This window comes from Triturus cristatus, chromosome 4_1 (assembly GCF_964204655.1).
Source record: "Triturus cristatus chromosome 4_1, aTriCri1.1, whole genome shotgun sequence".
Classification (NCBI taxonomy): Eukaryota; Metazoa; Chordata; class Amphibia; order Caudata; family Salamandridae; genus Triturus; species Triturus cristatus.
In genome coordinates, this window is record NC_140585.1 from 295,260,686 (window position 1) to 295,273,369 (window position 12,684).

At 45.0% G+C, this 12,684-nt stretch overlaps 3 non-coding genes across 3 annotated transcripts; all 3 read left to right on the forward strand.

The window, feature by feature from the left end:
• Positions 1-2,935: 2,935 nt before the first annotated feature.
• LOC146854710 (signal recognition particle RNA) lies at positions 2,936-3,235 on the forward strand. The gene has a single exon (XR_014981575.1).
• Positions 3,236-6,642: 3,407 nt separating this feature from the next.
• Positions 6,643-6,942, forward strand: LOC146854711 (signal recognition particle RNA). Its single transcript, XR_014959241.1, has one exon.
• Positions 6,943-10,349: 3,407 nt separating this feature from the next.
• LOC146854712 (signal recognition particle RNA) lies at positions 10,350-10,649 on the forward strand. The gene has a single exon (XR_014981576.1).
• The last annotated feature ends 2,035 nt before the right edge of the window (positions 10,650-12,684 follow it).

A 12,684-nucleotide genomic window follows, 5' to 3' on the forward strand; every position in this document is an offset into this window, starting at 1 on the left:
GACTGAGGGCTGTGCAACTCCCAAACGTTGGAGCCTCTGGCCTGTCGACCCTCGAACCTGCTCCTGCTCCAACCCGGCATCTCTTGTGGCCAGCAACCTCACAAACCCTGGAGGACCTGGCTACCTTTTGACTCTAAACCCCTGGGACTCCCATGAGTAGAGGCTCTACTCAAATCTACTTCTAATCCCTGGCAGCAGCCCGGAACCGCGAACCCTTCACACTCTGCACCCACCAAGCCTGGCCTGTGCCAGAGTGAACAAAGACCACAAGGACGACCCCACGGCGACTGTGACCCCGAGTCCGGCACCCAAGGACCTCCCTCGACACTCCTGAAGAAGCCTGCAGCCTCAGAACCAGGTGCCCCCCCAACCGCGATCAACAGAGGGTAAGATTTCCCGACACCAAAAGGTACCCCTGCACCCGGCGCTCCGCGGCCCCCTGTGCCCAATCCCGGGGTACCTACCTATCCTCCAACTACCCAACTTACCTCTCGAAGTGGTGGTGGCACCTGAAGAATCTTCGTCCCCGAGCTTGCAGTCTTTTTCTAAACCAGAGATTTCCCATTCAAATCAATTGAGCGCCCGAATGCTCAAAAGCACCCTGCACCCAGCCGTCCGAGTGGCCCTGGCAGTGCAACCTCTACATCTATCTACTTCCCCACTTGCCCTGGATAAGTGACCAGGAGCCCAGCTCCCACAGCCACGTGGCCTGCTAGTCAGCAGCCACCAACCAAGGCCCCCCTACCTCTCATAGGATAACATTGGGCCTAACTCTCTCTGCACCCGGCCGCCCTTGTGCCGCTGGGGGTGAACCAACTGTACCTACCTGACCCTGGGAGACGCCTGAGTCTATGCCCAGAACCTTAACTCTGCCAGTCGAGTACTTACCTTTAAACCGATAACTCAATCTTCTCCATAGGGTAACATTGACTGGTTTTTCCTGAAATTTCTTCCAAGTGTGGACTTTTCAAAACTTAAAATATTCACCAAAAATCAGCCGAGTAACGAAAACGAAAATACTCACCGGCTATTAGGTGAGCTCCCAGTGCTGGATCTTGGTGCCCAGCACTGACTCTGAAAAATACTTACAACTGTACTTACCAGTAACCCAATTTTCTCCCATAGGAAATCATTGACTGTTTTTCTGTGAAATTTCTTCTAAGTGTCAATTTCTGCAAACTTTAAATATTCTTTAAAAATCGTATAATTTCTGAAAACGTAATTACTTACCTGTTTTGGATAAAGGTCCCAGTACTGAGTCTAGGCACCCAGTACTGGATTACAAAAGTAACGAGAACATACTATACCTGCAACTTGAATTTTCTGCCATAGGGAATCTTAGACTGTTTTCTATGAAAAATTTTCTGTCAACTTTTAAAATAGCAAAATATTGTCTAAAAATCATCACAGTAATTAAGTCGACTTTTATCACTTGATTCCAAGTACTGACCCAGGACTGAATCTAGGATCCAGTCCTGGAAATCCAAAAGTAATCCTAAAAGTAATCTGTTGCAAATAACTTGAAACTTCCATTGAGCTCAATGCATTATTGTGTTTAAAATTTTGTTGCCTATTGCAACCACTTGTAACTTTCTACAAAAGTCAATTGCATATTGCAAAAGTATTTATATAAAGCATCTCATTCTGAGAAATTATATTTTAATACCTATTGTTGGTTCTAAAATAAAACAAGCATATATTTTTTGTAGATAAACCATTGGCCTAGAGTTCAGTTATTGAGTGTGTGAGACCATTTGCTGACTGAGTGTGTGCAACAAATGCTTTACACTGTCCTCTGATACTGCCTTACTGCTCGACCAAGCTACCACTTTAGAGAGTAAGGTTATATCTAACTTTAGCCTCTCCCAAACCTCTGGGGACTGTGGACTCTGTACACCCTGTATCTATTTGGGAACAGTATATACAGAGCCACTTTCTCACACTGCAATTCTCCAATATAGGTCTGTCAAGATCATTACTCAATCTACCTTGATTTGGCACAGTATAAAATAAGTCAAGAAGTCTCCTATGAAAAGATATGCAAATCTGTTCGAATCACTTTCCCTAGTCAGGGGACCCACTAGCTGGAAGGGGCAGGGAGGACCAAAATAGCTCATCGGTATAGAACACTGCATGAGCAGCTGATTTTGAGGTGGTAGAAGATAGAGTAATCCAACTGGACCTCAATAAACGGTTTCCTAATGTGCAATAGCACGTGACCACCTCTGACGCAAAAGTGTAATCTCATACCTTTGCAGAATCAGGCATGCTTTCACCTGTTCAAGCTGAACTGACATTGGTCTTCTTGGCCAGCAGGAGTTCCTCTCTTGCAGCTGTTGAGGCTAGAGAACAGAATGATGCGTATTTATTCTTTATGGTAACTCTTCTAGCCCTCCCACTCCATACCACTTTAAAACTTCCGATGTTGCAGACGAGTTCCATCATTGTGACCCATGCTATTTTTCTCAATATTGGCTGGCTCGGCATAACAAGGGATGCCTACAGGACAGCCTAAATTGTGCCGGCAAGCTTCTACAGGGAGTCACTGGCAGATAAAGAGAAACTCAGCCCTAACCTGGCTCTTCTCTCTCACTCTCACTCTCCTTTCCCTTCTGTCCCTCTACCTGTCTCTCACTCTCTAAATACTAGTATTTATGTTGTATTCACTTCCCCGTCACAATCTTTCCGACCCTACTTCCTCTCTCCCTTCAATCAGTTCAACCCTCTTTTTTACTTTAGGAAACTCCACATCTTTTTTAAAGGCCCTTCCCATATTCACACTGCTTCTTGATAAGACATTTTTTTCCTTTCTTTGAAGGATAGTGAAATTGATTTTCTTGAAACATGGTTGGTAAACCATCAATTCATTCCACCTTACTTTATCATTATCCTTACTTATGGAATGCATTTCATCATTAGGACAGCTGCAGTGTTTGCCGGGCAAGGTGGCGTGTGCCTGTGGTCCTAGTTACTTGGAAGGCAGAGGCTTGTGGATTGCTTGAGCTCAGGGGTTCTGGGCTGCACTCAGCTGTGTTGATCAGGTGTCCATGCTGCATTGGGCATCAATATGGTGTTCTAGAGGGAGCTCTAGAATTTCAGGTTGTGTAACGAGAGGTGCACCGACCCAGGCTGGAAACAGAGCAGGCCAAAGCTTCCATGCCCATTGGAAGCAGGACAGCACCTGTGAGCAGTACGTGTAAAACAGCCTGAGCAAAATAGTGAGACCTAGCCTCTCTTTTTTGACTCAAATGTGAAAGTTTTGATTTTTACAAGGTGTAATAAATTATTTTCCCAAAACCAAATCTTTGTTTTCCTTTTGATATTTTTCCAGGAAATATGATGAACATTTGAACTGGGCCACGCATTTCAGCATAGCAGACAATTCTCCAGAATTGAGACATATTGCAACAACAAGCTAGCAGGCGGAGAGGACTGAAAACTCAGTGCAACCTAGAATAAATGGCTGTGTGATTTTCAGCAAGGATGACTCAAATGCATTCTTCCTTTTAGAGCACCTGTAGGATTAAACTGATCTGTCAAGTACAAAAGCATCCTTCATAGAGCAACTTAGAAATGCGCTTGCTGGCCCTTCTGCTGCATTTCTACGTCCAGCTCTAATTCATTTTTTGATTAGCCCTCATTCTTTTCATATGTGAATGAGAAGGAGAAATTACAGGGCCCTTCACTCTTTGAGCGAAACATGAAAAGACTGAGGGCTGTGCAACTCCCAAACGTTGGAGCCTCTGGCCTGTCGACCCTCGAACCTGCTCCTGCTCCAACCCGGCATCTCTTGTGGCCAGCAACCTCACAAACCCTGGAGGACCTGGCTACCTTTTGACTCTAAACCCCTGGGACTCCCATGAGTAGAGGCTCTACTCAAATCTACTTCTAATCCCTGGCAGCAGCCCGGAACCGCGAACCCTTCACACTCTGCACCCACCAAGCCTGGCCTGTGCCAGAGTGAACAAAGACCACAAGGACGACCCCACGGCGACTGTGACCCCGAGTCCGGCACCCAAGGACCTCCTTCGACACTCCTGAAGAAGCCTGCAGCCTCAGAACCAGGTGCCCCCCCAACCGCGATCAACAGAGAGTAAGATTTCCCGACACCAAAAGGTACCCCTGCACCCGGCGCTCCGCGGCCCCCTGTGCCCAATCCCGGGGTACCTACCTATCCTCCAACTACCCAACTTACCTCTCGAAGTGGTGGTGGCACCTGAAGAATCTTCGTCCCCGAGCTTGCAGTCTTTTTCTAAACCAGAGATTTCCCATTCAAATCAATTGAGCGCCCGAATGCTCAAAAGCACCCTGCACCCAGCCGTCCGAGTGGTCCTGGCAGTGCAACCTCTACATCTATCTACTTCCCCACTTGCCCTGGATAAGTGACCAGGAGCCCAGCTCCCACAGCCACGTGGCCTGCTAGTCAGCAGCCACCAACCAAGGCCCCCCTACCTCTCATAGGATAACATTGGGCCTAACTCTCTCTGCACCCGGCCGCCCTTGTGCCGCTGAGGGTGAACCAACTGTACCTACCTGACCCTGGGAGACGCCTGAGTCTATGCCCAGAACCTTAACTCTGCCAGTCGAGTACTTACCTTTAAACCGATAACTCAATCTTCTCCATAGGGTAACATTGACTGGTTTTTCCTGAAATTTCTTCCAAGTGTGGACTTTTCAAAACTTAAAATATTCACCAAAAATCAGCCGAGTAACGAAAACGAAAATACTCACCTGCTATTAGGTGAGCTCCCAGTGCTGGATCTTGGTGCCCAGCACTGACTCTGAAAAATACTTACAACTGTACTTACCAGTAACCCAATTTTCTCCCATAGGAAATCATTGACTGTTTTTCTGTGAAATTTCTTCTAAGTGTCAATTTCTGCAAACTTTAAATATTCTTTAAAAATCGTATAATTTCTGAAAACGTAATTACTTACCTGTTTTGGATAAAGGTCCCAGTACTGAGTCTAGGCACCCAGTACTGGATTACAAAAGTAACGAGAACATACTATACCTGCAACTTGAATTTTCTGCCATAGGGAATCATTGACTTATTTCTATGAAATATTTTCTATCAACTTTTAAAATAGCAAAATATTGTCTAAAAATCATCACAGTAATTAAGTCGACTTTTATCACTTGATTCCAAGTACTGACCCAGGACTGAATCTAGGATCCAGTCCTGGAAATCCAAAAGTAATCCTAAAAGTAATCTGTTGCAAATAACTTGAAACTTCCATTGAGCTCAATGCATTATTGTGTTTAAAATGTTGTTGCCTATTACAACCACTTGTAACTTTCTACAAAAGTCAATTGCATATTGCAAAAGTATTTATATAAAGCATCATATTCTGAGAAAGTATATTTTAATACCTATTGTTGGTTCTAAAATAAAACAAGCATATATTTTTTGTAGATAAACCATTGGCCTAGAGTTCAGTTATTGAGTGTGTGAGACCATTTGCTGACTGAGTGTGTGCAACAAATGCTTTACACTGTCCTCTGATACTGCCTTACTGCTCGACCAAGCTACCACTTTAGAGAGTAAGGTTATATCTAACTTTAGCCTCTGCCAAACCTCTGGGGACTGTGGACTCTGTACACCCTGTACCTATTTGGGAACAGTATATACAGAGCCACTTTCTCACACTGCAGTTCTCCAATATAGGTCTGTCAAGATCATTACTCAATCTACCTTGATTTGGCACAGTATAAAATAAGTCAAGAAGTCTCCCATGAAAAGATATGCAAATCTGTTCGAATCACTTTCCCTAGTCAGGGGACCCACTAGCTGGAAGGGGCAGGGAGGACCAAAATAGCTCATCGGTATAGAACACTGCATGAGCAGCTGATTTTGAGGTGGTAGAAGATAGAGTAATCCAACTGGACCTCAATAAACGGTTCCCTAATGTGCAATAGCCCCTGACCACCTCTGACGCAAAAGTGTAATCTCATACCTTTGCAGAATCAGGCATGCTTTCACCTGTTCAAGCTGAACTGACATTGGTCTTCTTGGCCAGCAGGAGTTCCTCTCTTGCAGCTGTTGAGGCTAGAGAACAGAATGACGTGTATTCATTCTTTATGGTAACTCTTCTAGCCCTCCCACTCCATACCACTTTAAAACTTCCGAAGTTGCAGACGAGTTCCATCATTGTGACCCATGCTATTTTTCTCAATATTGGCTGGCTCGGCATAACAAGGGATGCCTACAGGACAGCCTAAATTGTGCCGGCAAGCTTCTACAGGGAGTCACTGGCAGATAAAGAGAAACTCATCCCTAACCTGGCTCTTCTCTCTCACTCTCACTCTCCTTTCCCTTCTGTCCCTCTACCTGTCTCTCACTCTCTAAATACTAGTATTTATGTTGTATTCACTTCCCCGTCACAATCTTTCCGACCCTACTTCCTCTCTCCCTTCAATCAGTTCAACCCTCTTTTTTACTTTAGGAAACTCCACATCTTTTTTAAAGGCCCTTCCCATATTCACACTGCTTCTTGATAAGACATTTTTTTCCTTTCTTTGAAGGATAGTGAAATTGATTTTCTTGAAACATGGTTGGTAAACCATCAATTCATTCCACCTTACTTTATCATTACCCTTACTTATGGAATGCATTTCATCATTAGGACAGCTGCAGTGTTTGCCGGGCAAGGTGGCGTGTGCCTGTTGTCCTAGTTACTTGGGAGGCAGAGGCTTGTGGATTGCTTGAGCTCAGGGGTTCTGGGCTGCACTCAGCTGTGTTGATCAGGTGTCCATGCTGCATTGGGCATCAATAAGGTGTTCTAGAGGGAGCTCTAGAATTTCAGGTTGTGTAACGAGAGGTGCACCGACCCAGGCTGGAAACAGAGCAGGCCAAAGCTTCCATGCCCATTGGTAGCAGGACAGCACCTGTGAGCAGTACGTGTAAAACAGCCTGAGCAAAATAGTGAGACCTAGCCTCTCTTTTTTGACTCAAATGTGAAAGTTTTGATTTTTACAAGGTGTAATAAATTATTTTCCCAAAACCAAATCTTTGTTTTCCTTTTGATATTTTTCCAGGAAATATGATGAACATTTGAACTGGGCCACGCATTTCAGCATAGCAGACAATTCTCCAGAATTGAGACATATTGCAACAACAAGCTAGCAGGCGGAGAGGACTGAAAACTCAGTGCAACCTAGAATAAATGGCTGTGTGATTTTCAGCAAGGATGACTCAAATGCATTCTTCCTTTTAGAGCACCTGTAGGATTAAACTGATCTGTCAAGTACAAAAGCATCCTTCATAGAGCAACTTAGAAATGCGCTTACTGGCCCTTCTGCTGCATTTCTACGTCCAGCTTTAATTCATTTTTTGATTAGCCCTCATTCTTTTCATATGTGAATGAGAAGGAGAAATTACAGGGCCCTTCACTCTTTGAGCGAAACATGAAAAGACTGAGGGCTGTGCAACTCCCAAACGTTGGAGCCTCTGGCCTGTCGACCCTCGAACCTGCTCCTGCTCCAACCCGGCATCTCTTGTGGCCAGCAACCTCACAAACCCTGGAGGACCTGGCTACCTTTTGACTCTAAACCCCTGGGACTCCCATGAGTAGAGGCTCTACTCAAATCTACTTCTAATCCCTGGCAGCAGCCCGGAACCGCGAACCCTTCACACTCTGCACCCACCAAGCCTGGCCTGTGCCAGAGTGAACAAAGACCACAAGGACGACCCCACGGCGACTGTGACCCCGAGTCCGGCACCCAAGGACCTCCTTCGACACTCCTGAAGAAGCCTGCAGCCTCAGAACCAGGTGCCCCCCCAACCGCGATCAACAGAGAGTAAGATTTCCCGACACCAAAAGGTACCCCTGCACCCGGCGCTCCGCGGCCCCCTGTGCCCAATCCCGGGGTACCTACCTATCCTCCAACTACCCAACTTACCTCTCGAAGTGGTGGTGGCACCTGAAGAATCTTCGTCCCCGAGCTTGCAGTCTTTTTCTAAACCAGAGATTTCCCATTCAAATCAATTGAGCGCCCGAATGCTCAAAAGCACCCTGCACCCAGCCGTCCGAGTGGCCCTGGCAGTGCAACCTCTACATCTATCTACTTCCCCACTTGCCCTGGATAAGTGACCAGGAGCCCAGCTCCCACAGCCACGTGGCCTGCTAGTCAGCAGCCACCAACCAAGGCCCCCCTACCTCTCATAGGATAACATTGGGCCTAACTCTCTCTGCACCCGGCCGCTCTTGTGCCGCTGAGGGTGAACCAACTGTACCTACCTGACCCTGGGAGACGCCTGAGTCTATGCCCAGAACCTTAACTCTGCCAGTCGAGTACTTACCTTTAAACCGATAACTCAATCTTCTCCATAGGGTAACATTGACTGGTTTTTCCTGAAATTTCTTCCAAGTGTGGACTTTTCAAAACTTAAAATATTCACCAAAAATCAGCCGAGTAACGAAAACGAAAATACTCACCTGCTATTAGGTGAGCTCCCAGTGCTGGATCTTGGTGCCCAGCACTGACTCTGAAAAATACTTACAACTGTACTTACCAGTAACCCAATTTTCTCCCATAGGAAATCATTGACTGTTTTTCTGTGAAATTTCTTCTAAGTGTCAATTTCTGCAAACTTTAAATATTCTTTAAAAATCGTATAATTTCTGAAAACGTAATTACTTACCTGTTTTGGATAAAGGTCCCAGTACTGAGTCTAGGCACCCAGTACTGGATTACAAAAGTAACGAGAACATACTATACCTGCAACTTGAATTTTCTGCCATAGGGAATCTTAGACTGTTTTCTATGAAATATTTTCTGTCAACTTTTAAAATAGCAAAATATTGTCTAAAAATCATCACAGTAATTAAGTCGACTTTTATACCTTGATTCCAAGTACTGACCCAGGACTGAATCTAGGATCCAGTCCTGGAAATCCAAAAGTAATCCTAAAAGTAATCTGTTGCAAATAACTTGAAACTTCCATTGAGCTCAATGCATTATTGCGTTTAAAATTTTGTTGCCTATTGCAACCACTTGTAACTTTCTACAAAAGTCAATTGCATATTGCAAAAGTATTTATATAAAGCATCTCATTCTGAGAAATTATATTTTAATACCTATTGTTGGTTCTAAAATAAAACAAGCATATATTTTTTGTAGATAAACCATTGGCCTAGAGTTCAGTTATTGAGTGTGTGAGACCATTTGCTGACTGAGTGTGTGCAACAAATGCTTTACACTGTCCTCTGATACTGCCTTACTGCTCGACCAAGCTACCACTTTAGAGAGTAAGGTTATATCTAACTTTAGCCTCTCCCAAACCTCTGGGGACTGTGGACTCTGTACACCCTGTATCTATTTGGGAACAGTATATACAGAGCCACTTTCTCACACTGCAATTCTCCAATATAGGTCTGTCAAGATCATTACTCAATCTACCTTGATTTGGCACAGTATAAAATAAGTCAAGAAGTCTCCTATGAAAAGATATGCAAATCTGTTCGAATCACTTTCCCTAGTCAGGGGACCCACTAGCTGGAAGGGGCAGGGAGGACCAAAATAGCTCATCGGTATAGAACACTGCATGAGCAGCTGATTTTGAGGTGGTAGAAGATAGAGTAATCCAACTGGACCTCAATAAACGGTTTCCTAATGTGCAATAGCACGTGACCACCTCTGACGCAAAAGTGTAATCTCATACCTTTGCAGAATCAGGCATGCTTTCACCTGTTCAAGCTGAACTGACATTGGTCTTCTTGGCCAGCAGGAGTTCCTCTCTTGCAGCTGTTGAGGCTAGAGAACAGAATGATGCGTATTTATTCTTTATGGTAACTCTTCTAGCCCTCCCACTCCATACCACTTTAAAACTTCCGATGTTGCAGACGAGTTCCATCATTGTGACCCATGCTATTTTTCTCAATATTGGCTGGCTCGGCATAACAAGGGATGCCTACAGGACAGCCTAAATTGTGCCGGCAAGCTTCTACAGGGAGTCACTGGCAGATAAAGAGAAACTCAGCCCTAACCTGGCTCTTCTCTCTCACTCTCACTCTCCTTTCCCTTCTGTCCCTCTACCTGTCTCTCACTCTCTAAATACTAGTATTTATGTTGTATTCACTTCCCCGTCACAATCTTTCCGACCCTACTTCCTCTCTCCCTTCAATCAGTTCAACCCTCTTTTTTACTTTAGGAAACTCCACATCTTTTTTAAAGGCCCTTCCCATATTCACACTGCTTCTTGATAAGACATTTTTTTCCTTTCTTTGAAGGATAGTGAAATTGATTTTCTTGAAACATGGTTGGTAAACCATCAATTCATTCCACCTTACTTTATCATTATCCTTACTTATGGAATGCATTTCATCATTAGGACAGCTGCAGTGTTTGCCGGGCAAGGTGGCGTGTGCCTGTGGTCCTAGTTACTTGGAAGGCAGAGGCTTGTGGATTGCTTGAGCTCAGGGGTTCTGGGCTGCACTCAGCTGTGTTGATCAGGTGTCCATGCTGCATTGGGCATCAATATGGTGTTCTAGAGGGAGCTCTAGAATTTCAGGTTGTGTAACGAGAGGTGCACCGACCCAGGCTGGAAACAGAGCAGGCCAAAGCTTCCATGCCCATTGGAAGCAGGACAGCACCTGTGAGCAGTACGTGTAAAACAGCCTGAGCAAAATAGTGAGACCTAGCCTCTCTTTTTTGACTCAAATGTGAAAGTTTTGATTTTTACAAGGTGTAATAAATTATTTTCCCAAAACCAAATCTTTGTTTTCCTTTTGATATTTTTCCAGGAAATATGATGAACATTTGAACTGGGCCACGCATTTCAGCATAGCAGACAATTCTCCAGAATTGAGACATATTGCAACAACAAGCTAGCAGGCGGAGAGGACTGAAAACTCAGTGCAACCTAGAATAAATGGCTGTGTGATTTTCAGCAAGGATGACTCAAATGCATTCTTCCTTTTAGAGCACCTGTAGGATTAAACTGATCTGTCAAGTACAAAAGCATCCTTCATAGAGCAACTTAGAAATGCGCTTGCTGGCCCTTCTGCTGCATTTCTACGACCAGCTCTAATTCATTTTTTGATTAGCCCTCATTCTTTTCATATGTGAATGAGAAGGAGAAATTACAGGGCCCTTCACTCTTTGAGCGAAACATGAAAAGACTGAGGGCTGTGCAACTCCCAAACGTTGGAGCCTCTGGCCTGTCGACCCTCGAACCTGCTCCTGCTCCAACCCGGCATCTCTTGTGGCCAGCAACCTCACAAACCCTGGAGGACCTGGCTACCTTTTGACTCTAAACCCCTGGGACTCCCATGAGTAGAGGCTCTACTCAAATCTACTTCTAATCCCTGGCAGCAGCCCGGAACCGCGAACCCTTCACACTCTGCACCCACCAAGCCTGGCCTGTGCCAGAGTGAACAAAGACCACAAGGACGACCCCACGGCGACTGTGACCCCGAGTCCGGCACCCAAGGACCTCCTTCGACACTCCTGAAGAAGCCTGCAGCCTCAGAACCAGGTGCCCCCCCAACCGCGATCAACAGAGAGTAAGATTTCCCGACACCAAAAGGTACCCCTGCACCCGGCGCTCCGCGGCCCCCTGTGCCCAATCCCGGGGTACCTACCTATCCTCCAACTACCCAACTTACCTCTCGAAGTGGTGGTGGCACCTGAAGAATCTTCGTCCCCGAGCTTGCAGTCTTTTTCTAAACCAGAGATTTCCCATTCAAATCAATTGAGCGCCCGAATGCTCAAAAGCACCCTGCACCCAGCCGTCCGAGTGGTCCTGGCAGTGCAACCTCTACATCTATCTACTTCCCCACTTGCCCTGGATAAGTGACCAGGAGCCCAGCTCCCACAGCCACGTGGCCTGCTAGTCAGCAGCCACCAACCAAGGCCCCCCTACCTCTCATAGGATAACATTGGGCCTAACTCTCTCTGCACCCGGCCGCCCTTGTGCCGCTGAGGGTGAACCAACTGTACCTACCTGACCCTGGGAGACGCCTGAGTCTATGCCCAGAACCTTAACTCTGCCAGTCGAGTACTTACCTTTAAACCGATAACTCAATCTTCTCCATAGGGTAACATTGACTGGTTTTTCCTGAAATTTCTTCCAAGTGTGGACTTTTCAAAACTTAAAATATTCACCAAAAATCAGCCGAGTAACGAAAACGAAAATACTCACCTGCTATTAGGTGAGCTCCCAGTGCTGGATCTTGGTGCCCAGCACTGACTCTGAAAAATACTTACAACTGTACTTACCAGTAACCCAATTTTCTCCCATAGGAAATCATTGACTGTTTTTCTGTGAAATTTCTTCTAAGTGTCAATTTCTGCAAACTTTAAATATTCTTTAAAAATCGTATAATTTCTGAAAACGTAATTACTTACCTGTTTTGGATAAAGGTCCCAGTACTGAGTCTAGGCACCCAGTACTGGATTACAAAAGTAACGAGAACATACTATACCTGCAACTTGAATTTTCTGCCATAGGGAATCATTGACTTATTTCTATGAAATATTTTCTATCAACTTTTAAAATAGCAAAATATTGTCTAAAAATCATCACAGTAATTAAGTCGACTTTTATCACTTGATTCCAAGTACTGACCCAGGACTGAATCTAGGATCCAGTCCTGGAAATCCAAAAGTAATCCTAAAAGTAATCTGTTGCAAATAACTTGAAACTTCCATTGAGCTCAATGCATTATTGTGTTTAAAATG